The sequence below is a fragment of the Amia ocellicauda genome, chromosome 14 (assembly GCF_036373705.1).
Source record: "Amia ocellicauda isolate fAmiCal2 chromosome 14, fAmiCal2.hap1, whole genome shotgun sequence".
In the NCBI taxonomy this organism is placed as follows: Eukaryota; Metazoa; Chordata; class Actinopteri; order Amiiformes; family Amiidae; genus Amia; species Amia ocellicauda.
The window spans coordinates 35,105,227-35,126,586 of record NC_089863.1 but is presented as its reverse complement, the minus strand read 5'-3'; the positions used below and the strand labels follow the sequence as shown (position 1 = coordinate 35,126,586).

Below are 21,360 nucleotides of genomic sequence, written 5' to 3'. Positions count from 1 at the left end.
GCAGTGCGCTCCTCCTCTCCCAGCAGGACGGGGAGTTTGCAGCAATCGGGGATCATGCTGAACTCAGGGATATGCATTTTTAATATTTTAAAGTATGTCTCCCTGATTTTTGTGTATTTAGGGCAGGACAGCAGGAAATGCGCCTGTGTTTCGACCTCCCCTAGGTCACACTGGCTGCACAGCCGCTCTTCTCTGGCAACCCAGAATTTTCTGTAGCGGCCTTTTTCAATGGCGAGGCTGTGGTCACTGAGCCTGTATTTAGTTAGATTTTGTCTCTCTTTTATATTTTGGATTTTTAAGTATTCAGCCAATGTAATGTTTCTATTCAGGGCCCGGTAGCATTCCAATTTGTTTTGTAATTCTAATTCGTGTCTCTAATCTTTTGTGTATTTGCTTTTCAGGTACATGTCAATTTTCCCAATTGTTGTTGTTTTGGTCATTGTGTGTTCGGGCTCTGTGAGCCTCAGAGCCGTGGGGGCGTTTCTGTGTACGTGTAAGATGTTTTTATTAAATTCTAGGTGGAATATTTCCATGGGGCTTTTGTCCCAATTGTTGTTATTGAGGTTCATGAGGGGACCCCACACTTCGCTCCCATATAGCAGGATTGGTTGGATGATGGAGTTTAATATTTTAATCCAAATAGTTATTGGTATTGTTGTTTTCCCAAATTGTGTCTTTATGGCATAAAATGCCCGGCGTGCCTTGTCTTTTAATGCGTTTATAGCCAGGCTGAAGCTCCCTGACGCACTGATGGTCAGGCCAAGGTAGTTGTATCTGGTGCAGTGCTCTAATCCAGTGCTGCCCAGAGTGAAGCGGTACCTGTTTCCCTGAGATGGGGCTTTTTTCTGGAAAACCATAACTCTGGTCTTGTCCAGATTGACTGCCAGGGCCCATTTCTGACAGTACTGCTCTAGCAGCGCCAGGTTCTGCTGAAGCCCCTGCTCTGTGGGCGACAGCAGCACCAGGTCGTCTGCATAGAGCAGGAACTTGATCTCTGTGTCATGGAGAGTTAGGCTGCGGGCGTCAGACTGCTCCAACACTGTGGCCAACTCGATGATGTAGATGTTGAACAGTGTTGGACTCAGACTGCAGCCCTGTCTCACTCCCCGCCCCTGAGTGAAGAACTCTGTTCTTGAGTTGCCAATTTGAACTCCGCATTTGTTTTCAGAATACATTGATTTAATGATGTCATAAACTTTACCCCCTACACCACTCTGTAGAAGTTTATAAAATAATCCCTTGTGCCAGATTGAGTCAAATGCCTTTCTAAAGTCTACAAAACAGGCAAATATTTTTCCTTTATTGTTTTGAGTATATTTATTTATGAGGGTGTGTAGAGTGTAAATATGATCGGTTGTGCTGTGTTTTGGTAGGAAGCCAATCTGACTCTTATTCAGGACACTGTGCTTGGTAAGGAAGGCCAGTATCTAGGCGTTGATGATACTGCAGAACACCTTCCCCAGGTTACTGCTCACACAGCTGCCCCAGTAGTTATTGGGGTCTAATTTGTCTCCACTTTTAAAAATCGGGGTGATCAATCCTTGATTCCCGACCTCAGGGAAACACCCGGCTCTCAGCACCAGGTTAAAGAGTTTGAGCAGAGCCTCCTGCAGCTGCGGGCTGCTGTGCTTCAGCATCTCAGGGCTGATGCTGTCGGGGCCGCTGGCTTTCCTGGGTTTGAGGATTTTGAGTTGATGTTTTAGTTCCTGTATTGTAAATGGGTTATCTAAGGGATTTTGGTTATTCTTAATGATTTCTTCCAATTTATTTAGGTTTTTTAATATTTTAACCTGTTCTGGCTTTGGATTGTTTTCAACATTTTGGTAAAGTTTTTCAAAGTGTGTTTTCCAGATTTCTCCATTTTGAATTGGTATTTCATTTTTTGTTTTTGGGGTATTTATTCTGCCCATATAGTGGTCTTTTTTCTTCCTGAGGAGTTGCTTGTAGTGCCGCAGGGCCTGGCAGTAGCTGAGGCGAGCCTCCTGGTTGTCGGGCTCTCTGTGTTTAGTGTTGGAGAGATGTCTCAGGTGTTTCCTAGAAGTTTCACACTCCTGGTCACACCACTGTTCTTTTTTTCTTTTAGACGATTTCATATTTTGGTTTTTAATTGTTTTAATGTTTGATTTTAAAGCCAGTCTCTCAAATATTTCATTCAGTGTTTTGGTGGCTGAGTTTATTCCGTTTTGGTTTATTTGATAGTGTGAGGATTGATATCTGTCTAACATGTTTTCAATCTCATCACTATTCAGGGCTCTTGTGTAGTTCTCTGTCCTGGGCTCTGACCATCTCTAACTGGGTGGCAGGGAGACCTGTTTTGTGGGAAGTTTGGCTCTGACTTGTGGCTGCGCTGATCTTTTTAGGTAAAGTGTTATTTGGCTGTGGTCTGATAGTGGAGATTGTTGTCTGACTATAAACGCATTGTTGGCTTGTGGGTCCAGGTCAGTTATGGCATAGTCCACCACACTGCTGCCCAGAGCCGAGCAGTATGTGAATCTCCCCAGAGAGTACCCCCTGGTCCTGCCATTGATGATATATAGACCCAGGCTTTTACATAGGCGCACTACCTGCTTCCTGCTCTTGTTTACCACGCTGTCGTGGCTGTGTCAGTGTGGAGGTGTGTGTGTGGCACAGCGGGGAGTCTCCGAACAGGTGTGTGTTCCCCTCTGTATTGATGTAGTCCATCTCTCTGCCAGTCCTGGCATTGAGATCGCCACACAGCAGTACAGAGCCCAGGGTCTGGAAGTGGCAGATTTCGTTTTGAAGCTCATGAAAGCCTTCCTCATTATAGTAGGGGGAGTCTGCGGGTGGCATATAAATTGCACATAGGTATATATCTGTGTTATTTTGTAGGGTGTCTTTTCTGATTTTCATCCACAGGTGTGTGTCTCCTCTCTGTACTGGGCATAGGGCTGCTCGGAGCTCCTCCCTGTACCACACGATAATCCCCGACGAGGCCCTGCCACACCTGACTTTGGGTTTTTTATAGGAGGGCACAATCAGCTCCCTGTATCCATTGTATCCATCCAGTGTATAGACATATCTGCACAGCACCAAGTCTCTACAAGAATGAAAACATCTGAACTATTTACAGTGTTGATCAGTTCAGGGCCTGTGCTCTTCATTCCAAAAGTTGAGGAGCGTAAACCCTGCATATTCCAACTGCTTATTTTAAAGGACATGTTCATATATTTTATTATACTTGTCTCTTCTACATAAGAAAGTTTAATTTGTGGTCTACAACTGATATTATATTACTATTAATAATTATATATGGATATACATAATAATCACTCAAAGATTTTATCTTTGCATCAAAATATCAGAATAATTAAATCACATTTTTTCTTACTCTCCATCTCCACAACCATATATATGTGTGTTGAGGCTCAGTTAACTCAGCAGTGTGGTACAGATGACACTGAGGAGTTGCCTTATCTGGGCCAGCTGGGCAGCATCGGGCCTCCAGGCTCTGGAAGCCGCTGCTGCGTGGCTGTGTGGCTGTGCTGGTCCCCGGCTGTCCGCTCTGCTGTGCTGGACGGGCCCTCTGGGGATGGGGGGGTGGGGAATGGGGCCGCGGGGTCTCAGGGGCTGGGGCTGGGGTGGAGCCGGTGGCTGGGGATGTGGCCGGGGGCTGGGGGGTTTGCTCCTGGTCTCGAGGTGGGGGTGTGTGGGGTTTCGGCCCAGGGTTGTGTCCTTGAGGACCTTTGAGATGATCCTCACACCCGTCTTGTTGAGGTGGACGTGGTCATACAGGTGATGTGGCTGGATGTCTCAGTGGTGTGCCAGGTGGACGTTGGGGAGGAGGGCACATCTTCGGGACACTTCTGCGTTGATGGCCTGGATGATGTGCAGGGGCACGTCTGTGCGGGGCAGCAGTGTGGAGATGGAAATTTTGGCAGTTGGGAATTCCTCTGTGGCTTTCGTTGCTACCTGTCTCAGGGCTGAGGCCACATCGCCCCTGCGGGCACTCAGGTCGTTAGTGCCGGTGTGGATGAGGATGTGTTTGACTTGGCAAAGCCTCCTCTTGGAGAGCAGCTCCAGGGCTCTCTGTGCTGTGGAGCACCAAAGCTTTTTCACTTTTCGCCCAGGGAAGAGGCGCCTCTCAACCAGGAACTTCCCATTGGATTCGCTCAGAATGACCACCTCTGCGTTGACCTGCCACTCCGGGTTTGCGTCGGGAGTGGTGGGGGCAGCGGGTGTGTTTTGGGGGAGTGGCGTTTCAGGGGGTTGTGTATTAGTGGCAGGTCTGGTGATAGTGGGTGTGTCAGGAGTGGTGGGGAGTGTGGGTGGATCAGTGGGTGCGTCAGGGTTTGGAGGTGTTGTGGGGTCAGTGCAGTGCAGTCTCTGTGCTCCAGTGATGTGTAGCTCCTCTCTTAGCTCCTCCAGCTGGCTCTGCAGGCTCCTCAGCTAGCTGTGCTGGGGTGTCCTGGTCAGCTCCTCCCTCGCTCTGCGCAGCTCCGTCCTCAGGGTTTGGCTCTGCTCCTCCAGGTCTCTCACTGCTGCTCTCAGCTCATGGATCTCAGCCTTGTGCTGCATCTTTAGTCTGTGCATCTCATCCCGGAGCTGATCGCACAAGGAGGTCTGGGCCAGGGTGCTCAAGGTCTGCCCCCTGAACTCCGCAAACTCCAGCTCCAGCACTGATAGGCATTCCTTTAGTGTTTTAATGTTGCTGGAGAGTTTTGGGGAGACAGGGGGGCAGTCTGTGGGAGATGGGGCACTGTCTGGCTCCGTGTGGCTGGGGGCAGACTGCAGGGTGGCCGGCTCTGGCTCTTGTTTCTCTACCTCAGTCTGCTGCTTTGAGGTGTGGAAGCCGAGAGCTAATTGGTCCAGGCTGCTCTCGCTGCCCTGCACCATGATGGTCCCGTTGTGGTATACATTAAAAGTGAGCATCACACTGTCTGTGTCTTTCTCTACCAGCACTGAGATCTGCCTGCCTCTGCTAATGCCCCTCTTGTTGTTATTGGGGTATGTCTGGCACAGGGTTTTGTGAAAGGCGGTGTAGAACAGTAGATTGTTCTTGACCCTGTTTTCTCCTTTACCGGTGTAGTCTAGGATGAGGGTCTCAGGAGATGCTCTCATCACAGCTTGTTTGTAGTCCTTCTTAGCCTGTGCAGAGCGAATGTCTTCAGGGTATCGGATTTCAAAAGGCAGCTCTGCAGTCAGACTGCTGTTCGATAGATTTCTATCAGTCTCAGTGGCAATTGGGCTCTCTCCTACTGTCACTCTATTCAAATCGGAGCTCTGCATTTTCATTGGCTGAGTCAACTACTGAGAATGCTTATTTATTTTATTAATACATATTTTTTTGTTTAATTATTTGTCTCTTACCTCCAATTCTTGTCTTCAGCTTTTCTTTTCTGACTTTTCTTCCTGAACTGTCTCTCTGCTTTCTTCTTTTTGTGTTTCTCTTAAAATTATTATTTTTTGAATACTTTTTCTTCTGAATTTCTATTCCATGTCTTCTGTGTATGTTTATAGTGCTATATATTCATTTGTAAATGACAAATTAAATCCGCTTATGTATAAAAACAAATGTTTTTTAGGAGCTCATATTCCTCTCTCTCTCTCTCTCTCTCTCTCTCTCTCTCTCTCTCTCTCTCTCTCTTTCTCTCTCTCCCTCTCAATTCAATTCATTTGTATTGTCAAAGCAATTGGACATACATACATATACATACATACATACATACATACATACATACATCTACACGGAAAATAAATAATAGAATTATGAATCACAATAAGATGTAATGAAGTACAGAAAATGAAAATGTAAAAAAATTTCCAGATTCCTTTTTTGAAATACAATGACATGCATAACAAACGAGTATTTACATTATATTTACAGCCGGTGCTCGTGTGTCACTGTGTCCCTCAGGCTGTGGTAGGCGCTGACATATTGGGCAGCCAGGGTGGCTGTGTGTCCCTCCCCCAGGAGGACTGGCGTTTTTCTTTTATCTCAGTTTTGTCACAGGTTGGGTGGGCATCCATTATGTTGTTACAGAATTTGTCCCTTATTTTGGGCTAAAGCTCTCCGTGGAGGGGAACGTGGATCAGTTTGTACCATTTTTGGGAGAATCTGCCTTGTTGGGGCGGAGCTGTGACCAGGTGAACAGCAGATCGGGCATAGGTGGGCATGTGGGCAGAGGAGTTGGAAGGCCGGTCAAGCAAATAAGCTTGCTAAGGTACGCAGCAGCAGCAAGCATCCCCCACATCCAGCCAGCCAGCCAGTCTGGCTGGCAGTGACTGAGTGGTTGTCAGACGGCAAGCAACGGAATGTACGTGCTCTGTGATGTCATAGCAGTCAGCTGAGAGAGGCTCGTGATGTCATCGCTGAGCTGGCTGGCTGGCTGGCTCTGTGTGTGTGTGTGTATGTCTGTGTGTGTGTGTGTGTGTCTGTTTGTCTGTTTTTCAGTCTGTCTGTCTCTCTCTCTCTCTCTCTCTCTCTCTCTCTCCCTCTCAATTCAATTCATTTGTATTGTCAAAGCAATTGGACATACATACATTCATACATACAAAAATATATATATATATATATATATATATATATATACATACATACATGCATACATGCTAGAAAGTCATTACTATGTTATCTTAAAGGCTAACTAAGCAGAACATATATCATTATAGAACAGAGTCCATAGGTCTACACATGGTTTTAGGGAACAGGCACGTAGGTCATACCGTTTGACATTGTTTCCAAGGTTCTCATCGTAAATAACAAACAGAAATCAAACTAGCTTCTGGCCTGACCTTCTAGCTTGACTCTATCTTTCCGCCTTATATACTTGGTGAATAATTGAGGAAGTAGCACCAAGTGACCACATTAGGCTGCCTGAGGGTTTCTGGGGAGTGTAGTTGTCTAGGGTCGGTTTTCTTCCCTAGAGTGCAGACCTTGCAGCAGACCTGGCCTGACATATCTGCCATGTATGACCCTGCCCCTTGGTTTGTCCCACATCCTCCCCCCCAGCTGCGACCCCATAGGTCGAGCGACAGCCGCAAAAAAGCATGCACCCGGGACAGCCCATCAACATTCCCCATGGCCTTCCCTGGCCTGTGCTGCAGGGTGAAATGAAAATGTTGGAGACTCAAAAACCACCTCATCACACAGGCATTCCTGTCTTTCGAACGATGCATCCAAGTGAGGGGGGCATGGTCAGTGATCAGGGTGAAGTGCCTGCCCAACAAATAGTATCGAAGACTGTCCAAAGCCCACTTCACTGCCAAACATTCTTTTTCAACTACCAAATAATTTATTTCATTGGATTCCAACTTTCTGCTAAGGAACAACACCGGGTGTTCGTGATCACCCATTCTTTGGGACAAAACCATTCCGATCCCCACCTCAGAGGCGTCCGTCTGGACTATAAATTCTTTCTGAAAGTCAGGTACCATTAAAACGGGGTTGCGGCAGAGCGCCTCCTGTAGGCTCCGGAAAGCCCGGTTTGCTGTATCACCCCATCTAACCATATTGGGTTCTGTAGCCTTAGTCATATCAGTCAGAGGGGCCACTAAGGTAGCATAGTTGGGAATAAACCTCCGGTAATACCCAGTTAACCCTAAAAATGCCCTAACCTGCTTTTTATTGACAGGCCTAGGCCAAGAGTTTATGGCTTCAACCTTGGATATTTGGGGTTTCACCATACCCCTCCCTACTGTATAGCCCAAGTATTTGGCCTCTTCCAACCCCAAATTGCATTTGGTTGGATTAGCCATCAGGCCTGCTGCATGTATTGAATCCAATACCGCTTGGAGCTGAGACAAATGTGATTCCCAATCTGGACTGTGAATGACCACATCATCTAAATATGCTGCCGCATACGTCCTGTGTGGTCTAAGTATGTGGTCCATCAACCTTTGAAAGGTGGCAGGAGCACCATGCAGGCCAAAGGGCATCACTGTGTAGTGAAACAGACCATCTGGGGTTGCAAAGGCTGTTTTTTCTTTGGCACCCGGGGTCAAGGGAATCTGCCAGTAGCCCTTGGCTAAGTCAATAGTTGAAATATAGCGAGCATTCCCAATATTCTCTAACAATTCATCTACTCGGGGCATTGGGTATGCATCAAACTTTGAAATTTCATTAACCTTTCTAAAATCATTACAGAATCTCCAGGAGCCATCAGGTTTGGAAACCATGACTATAGGGCTGGACCACTCACTGTGGGATTCTTCAATAACCCCTGCCTCCAGCATTTCCTTAACCTCATTTCTAATAGTGTTCCTGCGAGCTTCTGGTACCCTGTAAGGCCTCATATTTACCTTCTTTCCTGGGAGAGACACAATGTTGTGAGAGACTAAATGGGTACGCCCCGGTATGCCTGAGAAAACTTCCCTATTACGTATTATCAAGTCGTTCACCTCCTTCAACTGGTCAGGTGACAAGGCAGCTGCAATATTCACCTTCGGTGTCCCTAGTGGCTGAGGGGGGTAAGTCAACATCAACACTTCCCTGTCCTTCCAGGCTTTTATTAAGTTGACATGATATATTTGTTCTGGGGGTCGGCGGCCGGGTTGCTGAACCTTATAGTTCACTTCCCGTATTCGCTCTATAATCTCATAAGGTCCCATCCACGTAGCCAGAAATTTACATTCTACAGTGGGAACCAACACCAACACCCTATCACCAGGCTGGAACACCCTCAGTGTAGCCTGACGATTATAGGCGAATTGTTGGTGTTCCTGTGCCTGCCTTAGGTGCTCTCTCACAATGGGAGTGACTGTGGCTATTCTCTCTTGCATAGCATTGATGTGCTCGACTACACTCCGGAAAGGAGTGGACTCGTGTTCCCACGTTTCACGGGCTATGTCTAATATCCCCCTGGGGTGCCTCCCATATAACAGTTCAAAAGGCGAAAAGCCCAGGGAAGCCTGTGGGACTTCCCTAATGGCAGACATCAAGTAGGGCAGCATGAATTCCCAATTTTTCCCATCCTTATCGATTACCTTTCTTAGCATGGACTTCAGGGTCCTATTAAATCTCTCAACCAACCCATCTGTTTGTGGGTGGTAGACTGATGTTCTCAACTGCTTAACCTGCAACAATTTACACAGATCGGTCATAACCTTAGACATAAAGGGTGTGCCCTGATCTGTTAATATCTCCCTCGGTATCCCCACCCTACTACACATCAACATTAGCTCTTTTGCAATACCTTTTGAAGCCATGGTCCGCAGTGGAATGGCTTCTGGGTACCTGGTGGCATAATCCAAAATAACCAGTATATACTGATGCCCTCTGGCTGATTTCGGGAGAGGTCCCACCACATCCATAGCTATCCTAGCAAAGGGGGTCTCTATGATGGGCAAAGGGACCAGTGGGCTTCTGAAGGCTGGTTTAGGAGCATGTAGTTGACATTCAGGACATGAGCTACAATGTTCTGTCACGTCTGCATGTACGCCTGGCCAGTAAAACCTCCTCAGGAGTCTATCCTTGGTTTTGTCCATCCCCAGATGTCCCCCCAGGATATGCCCATGTGCCAGATTGAGAACTGTTCGTCTGAATGGGGTGGGAACTAGCAATTGCTCCACAATGTCCACCCCTATCTTATTTACACGGTACAATAGGTCATTTTTTACCATAAAATAAGGATAAGCTGTTGGCGGGTCTGCAGTAGTCATAGGGGTCCCATTTACTACCTTCACATTTTCTTTAGCATAGTGTAGAGTGAGATCTCGCACCTGTGCGCTGCCAAAATCAGTGGGGAGTCCCTCTAACACTGACACTTCTACATTGTCAGCTTCAGGGGTCTCTATGAATGGATTCTCACCCACCCTGCTAGTGCTGGGTTCCTCACCCTCCATAGGGTCATCTACGTCACTACATTCCACCCCTATGTTTTCAGTTTAATTTTCCCCAACCAAAACCTTCACTGTCGACTCAACTGGAACCAGGTCTACTTTTAGCTCTAGTTGTGGGATCGAGGCAACTTCTGGCTTACAGTTTTCAGTGTGCATTTCCAATTTACTATGTTTTCTATCTAGTTTTCCAAAATTAGGAAAATATCGTCACAGTATCACATCATATGGCATGTTGGGTACCACACCGACTTCGTAATCTAGTTTCCCGGCCTCTGTCTGTATGTTTACAAGGGCTGTGGGATAGGGGCGTGTGTCACCATGTGTGCATGTGATACTGAGCTCCTGATGTCTATCCAGCTTGTTGGTCGCTACTAATTTTTCTGTGACCAGTGTAACCATACTGCCAGAGTCGAGTAGAGCAGCCACTTCTTTCTCATCGACTATCACTGTACACATGTGTTTTGGATTAGGTACTCCGCCTATGAAAACATCCGTCCCAACAGGGCAGGCATAAAATACCGGTTTCTCTTTCCCCATATCACACACATTACATTGCATTGGTTCCTCTCTACCTGGGCAGTGGGCCGCAATATGTCCTACTTTGTCACAATTGTAGCAGACAATTGGTTGTGATGGTGACCCCCTATAACCCTTAGTCTCGGCTTTAGGCCCCACCTTTGCCCCCCCCAGTCTTGCTCTTTTCTTCCAACCCAGCGCGTCATGTTTCCCAGAGTACTTTGGAACCATCTTACCCGGTCCGCTGGTTCGTCATGGCCTGGGGAACGAGTTTTTAACCTCCGGTACATGCTCTGCTGCTCCGGCTGTATAGAACCGCTCTACAATGGCCACCAAGGTGTCAGCGGACAGCACCTCATTCTGGCCAACCCAGCGTCGAACGTCCTTGGGCAAACAGCGTTGGTAGTTGTCAAGGACTATGGCCTCCACCACCTCGGCTGATGAATGGACCTCTGGCTGTAGCCATTTCCTGGCCAGATGGATCAGATCAAACATCTGCGTTCGGATTGGTTGTCCTGGTTGGTAGGCCCACTGCTGAAACCGATGTGCCCTCACTGCGGTGGTCACGCCCAATCGGGTCATTATCTCCGCTTTCAATTTATCATAGTCCTGGGCGTCCTTCAGCTCCAGATCAAAGTACGCTTTCTGTGCATCCCCTGCCAGATAAGGTGCCACAAGCCCTGCCCAGGAATCTTTTGGCCATCCCTCTCTCCGCTGTCCTCTCAAAGGTCATAAGGAAGGCCTCAACATCGTCCTGTTTTGTCATTTTCTGCAGAAAGTGATTGGTGCGGGGAGTGGAATGGGTTGCAGCCCCCTGTGGCCCAATCCTGGTTGCAAGTGCTTCAACACTCTCTTTCAGCTCTTTAGTCACCTTTTCCTGCTCTTCTCTAAACATTTTATTTGTATCATGCTGGACCTGCAGTGCTTCCTGATGCATCCGCATAGCATCCTGGTGAGCCACCTGCTGCACCCTGGTCGCTTCCTGTTGGGCTATTACAGCCTGTAGTTTTTTTTTTTTTGGATAAAAAAATTCACTCAGCCAGTCTGGGTTTCATGAGGTGCTGCCCGCATTCTACACCAAATGTGACAAAACGCCTTGGCTATACACATGTGCGGGTCTTCTCTGTGATCTTCTTAGGAGTAAAAACCAGTCATGACCCAGGGAGGAGGTTGCAAATACAGGGCTGTGCCTGTATGTTTACTTCAAACAAAACAAATCTGAAAACAAAACCTAACTCACACTGGAGTTGTAACTAATCTTACATAATCATTCTATTTTAAACAAAGTCTGGAATAAATAAGTCTTGGCTTTCTCCTTATGAGCTACCTCTGTTTTCCAGATAACTCACCCTATTGTCTCTCACTTCTCTCTCTCTCAGGCCCGCCTTATATACCTGGTGAATAATTGAGGAAGTAACACCAAGTGACCACATTAGGTGCTAGAATGGCTGCCTGAGGGTTTCTGGGGAGTGTAGTTGCCTAGGGTCGGTATTCTACCCTAGAGTACACACCTTGCAGCAGACCTGGCCTGACATATCTGCCATGTATGACCCTGCCCCTTGGTTTGTCACAATACATACATACATACATATACACGGAAAATAAATAATAGAATTATGAATCACAATAAGATGTAATGAAGTACAGAAAAAGAAAATGTAATAAAATGTGATCTTTAATACATACAAATAAAGAAAATAGGTATACCATTTCCAGATTCCTTTTTTGAAATACAATGACATGCATTACAAACGAGTATTTACATTATATTTACAGCCGGTGCTCGTGTGTCACTGTGTCCCTCAGGCTGTGGTTGGCGCTGACATATTGGGCAGAATGTGTCCCTTATTTTGGGCTAAAGCTTTCTGTGGAGGGGAACGTGGATCAGTTTGTACCATTTTTGGGAGGATCTGCCTTGTTGGGGCGGAGCTGTGATCCAGGTGAACAGCAGATCGGGCATAGGTGGGCATGTGGGCAGAGGAGTAGGAAGGCCGGTCAAGCAAATAAGCTTGCTAAGGTACACAGCAGCAGCAAGCAGCCCCCCCATCCAGCCAGCCAGCCAGTCTGGCTGGCAGTGACTGAGTGGTTGACAGACGGCAAGCAACGGAATGTTCATGCTCTGTGATGTCATAGCAGTCAGCTGAGAGAGGCTTGTGATGTCATCGCTGAGCTGGCTGGCTGGCTGGCTGGCTGGCTGTGTGTGTGTCTGTGTGTGTGTGTGTGTGTGTGTGTCTGTTTGTGTTTGTCAGTCTGTCTGTCTGTCTGTCTCTCTCTCTCTCTCTCTCTCTCTCTCTCTCTCAATTCATTTCATTTGTATTGTCAAAGCAATTGGACATACATACACATACATACATATACACTCACCTAAAGGATTATTAGGAACACCTGTTCAATTTCTCATTAATGCAATTATCTAATCAACCAATCACATGGCAGTTGCTTCAATGCATTTAGGGGTGTGGTCCTGGTCAAGACAATCTCCTGAACTCCAAACTGAATGTCTGAATGGGAATGAAAGGTGATTTAAGCAATTTTGAGCGTGGCATGGTTGTTGGTGCCAGACGGGCCGGTCTGAGTATTTCACAATCTGCTCAGTTACTGGGATTTTCACGCACAACCATTTCTAGGGTTTACAAAGAATGGTGTGAAAAGGGAAAAACATCCAGTATGCGGCAGTCCTGTGGGCGAAAATGCCTTGTTGATGCTAGAGGTCAGAGGAGAATGGGCCGACTGATTCAAGCTGATAGAAGAGCAACTTTGACTGAAATAACCACTCGTTACAAACGAGGTATGCAGCAAAGCATTTGTGAAGCCACAACACGTACAACCTTGAGGCGGATGGGCTACAACAGCAGAAGACCCCACCGGGTACCACTCATCTCCACTACAAATAGGAAAAAGAGGTGAGACATTCAGATGGTAGAGTCAGAATTTGGCGTAAACAGAATGAGAACATGGATCCATCATGTCTTGTTACCACTGTGCAGGCTGGTGGTGGTGGTGTAATGGTGTGGGGGATGTCTTCTTGGCACACTTTAGGCCCCTTAGTGCCAATTGGGCATCGTTTAAATGCTACGGCCTACCTGAGCATTGTTTCTGACCATGTCCATCCCTTTTTGACCACCATGTACCCATCCTCTGATGGCTACTTCCAGCAGGATAATGCACCATGTCACAAAGGTCGAATCATTTCAAATTGGTTTCTTGAACATGACAATGAGTTCACTGTACTAAACTGGCCCCCACAGTCACCAGATCTCAACCCAATAGAGCATCTTTGGGATGTGGTGGAACGGGAGCTTCGTGCCCTGGATGTGCATCCCACAAATCTCCATCAACTGCAAGATGCTATCCTATCAATATGGGCCAACATTTCTAAAGAATGCTTTCAGCACCTTGTTGAAGCAATGCCACATAGAATTAAAGCAGTTCTGAAGGCGAAAGGGGGTCAAACACAGTATTAGTATGGTGTTCCTAATAATCCTTCAGGTGAGTTCATCGTAGCTCTTAATACTCTCTTTCTGTCTGGAGGAGATATAATTGAAGTATTGTACACGTACCCGGCTACTTTCAACACCCATTGCTGCACTGATATTTTTCCCTCCATTTTTCTTTATCCATTTTTTTTTTGCTGGAAGTTCCGTCAATACCCACCAGCCTTTAAGAGACATCATGCAGCCAGGCTTTTTGGCTTGCAGCCACACCGTCCTGAACGCGCCCGATCTCGTCAGATCTCGGAAAATAAACGGGGCAGGGCCTGGTCAGTACTTGGATGGGTGACCTCCTGGAAATTCCAGGTGCAGCAAGCTTTTTCGTCTCCTGGGTAACTTCATCGTAGCTCTTAGTACTCTCTTTCAGTCTGGAGGAGATATTATTGAAGAATTGTACACATACCCGGCTACTTTCAACACCCTTTGCTGCACTGATATTTTTCCCTCCATTTTTTTTTTTTTTTTTTTTTTTTTTGCTGGAAGTTCCGTCAATACCCTCCAGCCTTTAAGAGACATCATGCAGCCAGGCCTCTCGGCTTGCGGACACAAAGTCCTGAACGCGCCCGATCTCGTCAGATCTCGGAAACTAAACGGGGCAGGGCCTGGTCAGTACTTCGATGGGAGATCTCCTGGAAATACCAGGTGCTGCCAGCTTTTTACGTCTCCTGGGGAACTTCATCGTAGCTCTTAATACTCTCTTTCTGTCTGGAGAAGACATAATTGAAGAATTGTACACGTACCCGGCTACTTTCAACACCCTTTCCTGCACTGATATTTTTCCCTCCATTTTTCTATTTTTTTTTTTTTTTTTTTTTCTGGAAATTCCGTCAATAACCGCCAGCCTTTAAGAGACATCATGCAGCCAGACATCTCGGCTTGCGGCCACACCGTCCTGAACGCGCCCGATCTCGTCAGATCTCGGAAGCTAAACGGGGCAGGACCTGGTCAGTACTTGAATGTGAGACCTCCTGGAAATACCTGGTGCTGCAAGCTTTTACGTCTCCTGGGTAACTTCAGCGTAGCTCTTAATACTCTCATTCAGTCTGGAGGAGATATAATTGAAGAATTGTACATGTACCCGGCTACTTTCAACACCCTGTCCTGCACTGATATTTTTCCCTCCATTTTTCTATTTATTTATTTTTTATTTTTTGCTGGAAGTTCCGTCAATACCCGCCAGCCTTTAAGAGACATCATGCAGCCAGGCCTCTTGGCTTGCGGCCACACCGTCCTGAACACGCCCGATTTCGTCAGATCTCGGAAGCTAAACGGGGCAGGGCCTGGTCAGTACTTGGATGGGAGACCTCCAGGAAATACCAGGTGCTGCTAGCTTTTTCGTCTCCTGGGTAACTTCATCGTAGCTCTTAATACTCTCTTTCTGTCTGGAGGAGATATAATTGAAGTATTGTACACGTACCCAGCTACTGTCAACACCCTTTGCTGCACTGATATTATTCCATCCATTTTTCTTTTTTTTTTTTTTTTTTTTTTGCTGGAAGTTCCGTCAATACCCTCCAGCCTTTAAGAGACATCATGCAGCCAGGCCTCTCGGCTTGTGGCCACACTGTCCTGAATGCGCCCGATCTCGTCTGATCTCGGAAGCTAAACGGGGAAGGGCCTGGTCAGTACTTTGATGGGAGACCTCCTAGAAATACCAGGTGCTGCAAGCTTTTACGTCTCCTGGGTAACTTTATCGTAGCTCTTAATACTCTCTATCTGTCTGGAGGAGATATAATTGAAGAATTGTACATGTACCCGGCTACTTTCAACACCCTTTGCTGCACTGATATTTTTCCATCCATTTTTCTTTTTTTTTTTTTTGCTGGAAGTTCCGTCAATACCCGCCAACCTTTAAGAGACATCATGCAGCCAGGCCTCTCGGCTTGCGGACACAAAGTCCTGAACGCGCCCGATCTCGTCAGATCTCGGAAACTAAACGGGGCAGGGCCTGGTCAGTACTTCGATGGGAGATCTCCTGGAAATACCAGGTGCTGCCAGCTTTTTACGTCTCCTGGGGAACTTCATCGTAGCTCTTAATACTCTCTTTCTGTCTGGAGAAGACATAATTGAAGAATTGTACACGTACCCGGCTACTTTCAACACCCTTTCCTGCACTGATATTTTTCCCTCCATTTTTCTATTTTTTTTTTTTTTTTTTTTTGCTGGAAATTCCGTCAATAACCGCCAGCCTTTAAGAGACATCATGCAGCCAGACATCTCGGCTTGCGGCCACACCGTCCTGAACGCGCCCGATCTCGTCAGATCTCGGAAGCTAAACGGGGCAGGACCTGGTCAGTACTTGAATGTGAGACCTCCTGGAAATACCTGGTGCTGCAAGCTTTTACGTCTCCTGGGTAACTTCAGCGTAGCTCTTAATACTCTCATTCAGTCTGGAGGAGATATAATTGAAGAATTGTACATGTACCCGGCTACTTTCAACACCCTGTCCTGCACTGATATTTTTCCCTCCATTTTTCTATTTATTTATTTTTTATTTTTTGCTGGAAGTTCCGTCAATACCCGCCAGCCTTTAAGAGACATCATGCAGCCAGGCCTCTTGGCTTGCGGCCACACCGTCCTGAACACGCCCGATCTCGTCAGATCTCGGAAGCTAAACGGGGCAGGGCCTGGTCAGTACTTGGATGGGAGACCTCCAGGAAATACCTGGTGCTGCAAGCTTTTACGTCTCCTGGGAAACTTCATCGTAGCTCTTAATACTCTCTATCTGTCTGGAGGAGATATAATTGAAGTATTGTACACGTACCCGGCTACTTTCAACAGCCTTTGCTGCACTGATATTTTTCCCTCCATTTTCCATTTTTTTTTTTTTTTTTTTTTTGCTGGAAGTTCCGTCAATACCCGCCAGCCTTTAAGAGACATCATGCAGCCAGGCCTTTTGGCTTGCGGCCACATTGTCCTGAACGCGCCTGATCTCGTTAGATCTCGGAATCTAAACGGGGCAGGGCCTGATCAGTACTTGGATGGGAGACCTCCTGGAAATACCAGGTGCTGCAAGCTTTTTACGTCTCCTGGGTAACTTCATCGTAGCTCTTAATACTCTCTTTCTGTCTCCAGGAGATATAATTGAAGAATTGTACACGTACCCGGCTACTTTCACCACCCTTTCCTGCACTGATATTTTTCCCTCCATTTTTCTATTTTTTTTTTTTTTTTTTTGCTGGAAATTCCGTCAATACCCGCCAGCCTTTAAGAGACATCATGCAGCCAGGCATCTCGGCTTGCGGCCACACCATCTTGAACGCGCCCGATCTCGTCAGATCTCGGAAGCTAAACGGGGCAGGACCTGGTCAGTACTTGAATGTGAGACCTCCTGGAAATACCTGGTGCTGCAAGCTTTTACGTCTCCTGGGTAACTTCAGCGTAGCTCTTAATACTCTCATTCAGTCTGGAGGAGATATAATTGAAGAATTGTACATGTACCCGGCTACTTTCAACACCCTGTCCTGCACTGATATTTTTCCATCCATTTTTCTTTTTTTATTTTTTGCTGGAAGTTCCGTCAATACCCGCCAGCCTTTAAGAGACATCATGCAGCCAGGCCTCTTGGCTTGCGGCCACACCGTCCTGAACACGCCCGATCTCGTCAGATCTCGGAAGCTAAACGGGGCAGGGCCTGGTCAGTACTTGGATGGGAGACCTCCAGGAAATACCTGGTGCTGCAAGCTTTTACGTCTCCTGGGAAACTTCATCGTAGCTCTTAATACTCTCTATCTGTCTGGAGGAGATATAATTGAAGTATTGTACACGTACCCAGCTACTGTCAACACCATTTGCTGCACTGATATTTTTCCATCCATTTTTCTTTTTTTTTTTTTTTTTTTTTTTTGCTGGAAGTTCCGTCAATACCCGCCAACCTTTAAGAGACATCATGCAGCCAGGCCTCTCGGCTTGCGGCCACACCGTCCTGAATGCGCCCGATCTCGTCAGATCTCGGAAGCTAAACGGGGCAGGGCCTCGTCAGTACTTGGATGGGAGACCTCCTAGAAATACCAGGTGCTGCAAGCTTTTACGTCTCCTGGGTAACTTTATCGTAGCTCTTAATACTCTCTCTCTGTCTGGAGGAGATACAATTGAAGTATTGTACATATATCCAGCTACTGTCAACACCCTTTCCTGCACTGATATTTTTCCCTCCATTTTTCTTTTTTTTTTTTTTTTTCTTGCTGGAATTCCGTCAATACCCGCCAGCCTTTAAGAGACATCATGCAGCCAGGCTGCTTGGCTTGCGGCCACACCGTCCTGAACGCGGTCGATCTCATCAGATCTCGGAAGCTAAACGGTGCAGGGCCTTGTCAGTACTTGGATGGGTGACCTCCTGGAAATTCCAGGTGCTGCAAGCTTTTTCGTCTCCTGGGTAACTTCATCGTAGCTCTTAGTACTCTCTTTCTGTCTGGAGGAGATATAATTGAAGTATTGTACACGTACACGGCTACTTTCAACAGCCTTTGCTGCACTGATATTTTTCCCTCCATTTTTCTTTTTTTTTTTTGCTGGAAGTTCCGTCAATATCCGCCAACCTTTAAGAGACATCATGCAGCCAGGCCTCTCGGCTTGTGGCCACACCGTCCTGAATGCGCCCGATCTCGTAAGATCTCGGAAGCTAAACGGGGCAGGGCCTGGTCAGTACTTGTATGGCTGACCTCCTAGAAATACCAGGTGCTGCAAGCTTTTTACGTCTCCTGGGTAACTTCATCGTAGCTCTTAATACTCTCTTTCTGTCTGGAGGAGACATAATTCAAGTATTGTACACGTACCCGGCTACTTTCAACACCCTTTGCTGCACTGGTATTTCTCCCTCCATTTCTCTTCTTTTTTTTTTGCTGGCAGTTCCGTCAATACCTGCCAACCATTAAGACACATCATGCAGCCAGGCCTCTCGGCTTGCGGCCACACCGCCCTGAACACCCCCAATCTCGTCAGACCTCGGAAGCTGAACGGGGCAGGGCCTGTTCAGTACTTGCATGGGAGACCTGCTGGAAATAAAAGGTGCTGCAAGCATCTTACGTCTCCTGAGTAACTTCATCGTAGCTCTTAATACTCTCTTTCTGTCTGGAAGAGATATAATTGAAGAATTGTACACGTACCCGGCTACTTTCAACACCCTTTGCTGCACTGATATATTTCCCTCCATTTTTCTTTTTTCTTTTTTTTTTGCTGGAAGTTCCGTCAATACCCGCCAGCCTTTAAGAGACATCATGCAGCCAGGCGTCTCGGCTTACGGCCACACCATCCTGAACGCGCCCGATCTCGTCAGATCTCGGAAGCTAAACGGGGCAGGACCTGGTCAGTACTTGAATGTGAGACCTCCTGGAAATACCTGGTGCTGCAAGCTTTTACGTCTCCTGGGTAACTTTATCGTAGCTCTTAATACTCTCTATCTGTCTGGAGGAGACATAATTGAAGTATTGTACACGTAGCCAGCTACTGTCAACACCCATTGCTGCACTGATATTTTTCCATCCATTTTTCTTTTTTTTTTTTTTTTGCTGGAAGTTCCGTCAATACCCGCCAACCTTTAAGAGACATCATGCAGCCAGGCCTCTCGGCTTGTGGCCACACCGTCCTGAATGCGCCCGATCTCGTAAGATCTCGGAAGCTAAACGGGGCAGGGCCTGGTCAGTACTTGGATGGCTGACCTCCTAGAAATACCAGGTGCTGCAAGCTTTTTACGTCTCCTGGGTAACTTCATCGTAGCTCTTAATACTCTCTTTCTGACTTCAGGAGATATAATTGAAGAATTGTACACGTACCCGGCTGCTTTCAACACCCATTGCTGCACTGGTATTTCTCCCTCCATTTCTCTTTTTTTTTTTTTTTTTTTTATGCTGGAAATTCCGTCAATACCCGCCAGCCTTTAAGAGACATCATGCAGCCAGGCTGCTTGGCTTGCGGCCACACCGTCCTGAATGCGGTCGATCTCATCAGATCTCGGAAGCTAAACGGTGCAGGGCCTCGTCAGTACTTGGATGGGTGACCTCCTGGAAATACCAGGTGCTGCAAGCTTTTTCGTCTCCTGGGTAACTTCATCGTAGCTCTTAATACTCTATTTCTGTCTGGAGGAGATATAATTGAAGAATTGTACACGTACCCGGCTACTTTCAACACCCTTTGCTGCACTGATATTTTTCCCGCCATTTTTCTTTTTATTTTTTATTTTTTCTGGAAGTTCCATCAATATCCGCCAGCCTTTAAGAGACATCATGCAACCAGGCATCTCGGCTTGCGGACACACAGACCTGAACGCGCCCGATCTCGTCAGATCTCGGAAACGAAACGGGGCAGGACCTGGTCAGTACTTGGATGGGAGATCTCCTGGAAATACCAGGTGCTGCCAGCTTTTTACGTCTGCTGGGTAACTTTATCGTAGCTCTTAATACTCTCTTTCAGTCTGGAGGAGATATAATTGAAGTATTGTACACGTACCCGGTTACTTTCAACACCCTTTGCTGCACTGATATTTTTCCCTCCATTTTTCTTTTTTCTTCATTATTTTGCTGGAAGTTCCGTCAATATCCTCCAGCCTTTAAGAGACATCATGCAGCCAGGCCTCTTGGCATGCGGACACATTGTCCTGAACGCGCCCGAACTCATCAGATCTCGGAAGGTAAACGGGGCAGGACCTGGTCAGTACTTGAATGTGAGACCTCCTAGAAATACCTGGTGCTGCAAGCTTTTACGTCTCCTGGGTAACTTCATCGTAGCTCTTTATACTCTCTTTCTGTCTGGAGGAGATATAATTGAAGAATTGTACATGTACCCGGCTACTTTCAACACCCTTTGCTGCACTGATATTTTTCCCTCCGTTTTTCTTTTTTTTTTTTTTTGCTGGAAGTTCCATCAATACCCTCCAGCCTTTAAGAGACATCATGCAGCCAGGCCTCTCGGCTTGTGTCCACACCGTCCTGAACGCGCTCGATCTCGTCAGATCGCGTAAGCTGAACGGGGCAGGTCCTGGTCAGTACTTGGATGGGAGACCTCCTGGAAATACCTGGTGCTGCAAGCTTTTTAGTCTCCTGAGTAACTTCATTGTAGCTCTTAATACTCTCTTTCTGTCTGGAGGTGTTATAATTGAGGATTTGTACACGTACCCGGCTACTTTCAACACCATTTGCTGCACTGGTATTTTTCCCTCCATTTTTCTTTTTTTTGCTGGAAGTTCCGTCAATACCCGCCAGCCTTTAAGAGACATCATGCAGCCAGGCTTTTTGGCTTGCGGCCACACTGTCCTGAACGCGCCCGATCTTGTCAGATCTAGGAAGCAAAACGTGGCAGGACCTGGTCAGTATTTGGATTGGTGACCTCCTGGAAAAACTAGGTACTGCAAGCTTTTTACGTCTCCTGGGTAACTTCATCGTAGCTCTTAATACTCTCTTTCTGTCAGGAGAAGATACAATTGAAGAAATGTACACGTACCCGGCAACTTTCAACACCCTTTGCTGCACTGATATTTTTCCCTCCATTTTTCTCTTTTCTTTTTTTTTTTGCTGGAAGGTCCGTCAAAACCCTCCCGCCTTTAAGAGACATCATGCTGCCA

At 46.8% G+C, this 21,360-nt stretch overlaps 3 non-coding genes and 19 pseudogenes across 3 annotated transcripts; all 22 read left to right on the top strand.

The window, feature by feature from the left end:
• Positions 1 to 14,004: 14,004 nt before the first annotated feature.
• LOC136769394 (uncharacterized) lies at positions 14,005 to 14,123 on the top strand (annotated as a pseudogene).
• A 217-nt stretch (positions 14,124 to 14,340) lies between these two features.
• LOC136769007 (uncharacterized) lies at positions 14,341 to 14,459 on the top strand (annotated as a pseudogene).
• A 220-nt stretch (positions 14,460 to 14,679) lies between these two features.
• Positions 14,680 to 14,798, top strand: LOC136769367 (uncharacterized; annotated as a pseudogene).
• A 220-nt stretch (positions 14,799 to 15,018) lies between these two features.
• Positions 15,019 to 15,137, top strand: LOC136769322 (uncharacterized; annotated as a pseudogene).
• A 219-nt stretch (positions 15,138 to 15,356) lies between these two features.
• On the top strand, positions 15,357 to 15,475 carry LOC136769290 (5S ribosomal RNA). Its single transcript, XR_010822245.1, has one exon. It is a non-coding gene; the product is annotated as a 5S ribosomal RNA (ribosomal RNA).
• A 211-nt stretch (positions 15,476 to 15,686) lies between these two features.
• On the top strand, positions 15,687 to 15,805 carry LOC136769006 (uncharacterized; annotated as a pseudogene).
• Positions 15,806 to 16,026: 221 nt separating this feature from the next.
• Positions 16,027 to 16,145, top strand: LOC136769366 (uncharacterized; annotated as a pseudogene).
• Positions 16,146 to 16,365: 220 nt separating this feature from the next.
• LOC136769455 (5S ribosomal RNA) lies at positions 16,366 to 16,484 on the top strand. Its single transcript, XR_010822271.1, has one exon. It is a non-coding gene; the product is annotated as a 5S ribosomal RNA (ribosomal RNA).
• Positions 16,485 to 16,704: 220 nt separating this feature from the next.
• Positions 16,705 to 16,823, top strand: LOC136769527 (uncharacterized; annotated as a pseudogene).
• A 219-nt stretch (positions 16,824 to 17,042) lies between these two features.
• On the top strand, positions 17,043 to 17,161 carry LOC136769417 (uncharacterized; annotated as a pseudogene).
• A 211-nt stretch (positions 17,162 to 17,372) lies between these two features.
• On the top strand, positions 17,373 to 17,491 carry LOC136769443 (5S ribosomal RNA). Its single transcript, XR_010822270.1, has one exon. It is a non-coding gene; the product is annotated as a 5S ribosomal RNA (ribosomal RNA).
• A 221-nt stretch (positions 17,492 to 17,712) lies between these two features.
• On the top strand, positions 17,713 to 17,831 carry LOC136769308 (uncharacterized; annotated as a pseudogene).
• A 216-nt stretch (positions 17,832 to 18,047) lies between these two features.
• On the top strand, positions 18,048 to 18,166 carry LOC136769523 (uncharacterized; annotated as a pseudogene).
• A 209-nt stretch (positions 18,167 to 18,375) lies between these two features.
• Positions 18,376 to 18,494, top strand: LOC136769422 (uncharacterized; annotated as a pseudogene).
• A 211-nt stretch (positions 18,495 to 18,705) lies between these two features.
• On the top strand, positions 18,706 to 18,824 carry LOC136768943 (uncharacterized; annotated as a pseudogene).
• Positions 18,825 to 19,039: 215 nt separating this feature from the next.
• Positions 19,040 to 19,158, top strand: LOC136769526 (uncharacterized; annotated as a pseudogene).
• Positions 19,159 to 19,371: 213 nt separating this feature from the next.
• Positions 19,372 to 19,490, top strand: LOC136769313 (uncharacterized; annotated as a pseudogene).
• A 220-nt stretch (positions 19,491 to 19,710) lies between these two features.
• Positions 19,711 to 19,829, top strand: LOC136769538 (uncharacterized; annotated as a pseudogene).
• Positions 19,830 to 20,044: 215 nt separating this feature from the next.
• LOC136769000 (uncharacterized) lies at positions 20,045 to 20,163 on the top strand (annotated as a pseudogene).
• Positions 20,164 to 20,379: 216 nt separating this feature from the next.
• LOC136769057 (uncharacterized) lies at positions 20,380 to 20,498 on the top strand (annotated as a pseudogene).
• Positions 20,499 to 20,710: 212 nt separating this feature from the next.
• On the top strand, positions 20,711 to 20,829 carry LOC136768954 (uncharacterized; annotated as a pseudogene).
• A 205-nt stretch (positions 20,830 to 21,034) lies between these two features.
• LOC136769066 (uncharacterized) lies at positions 21,035 to 21,153 on the top strand (annotated as a pseudogene).
• The last annotated feature ends 207 nt before the right edge of the window (positions 21,154 to 21,360 follow it).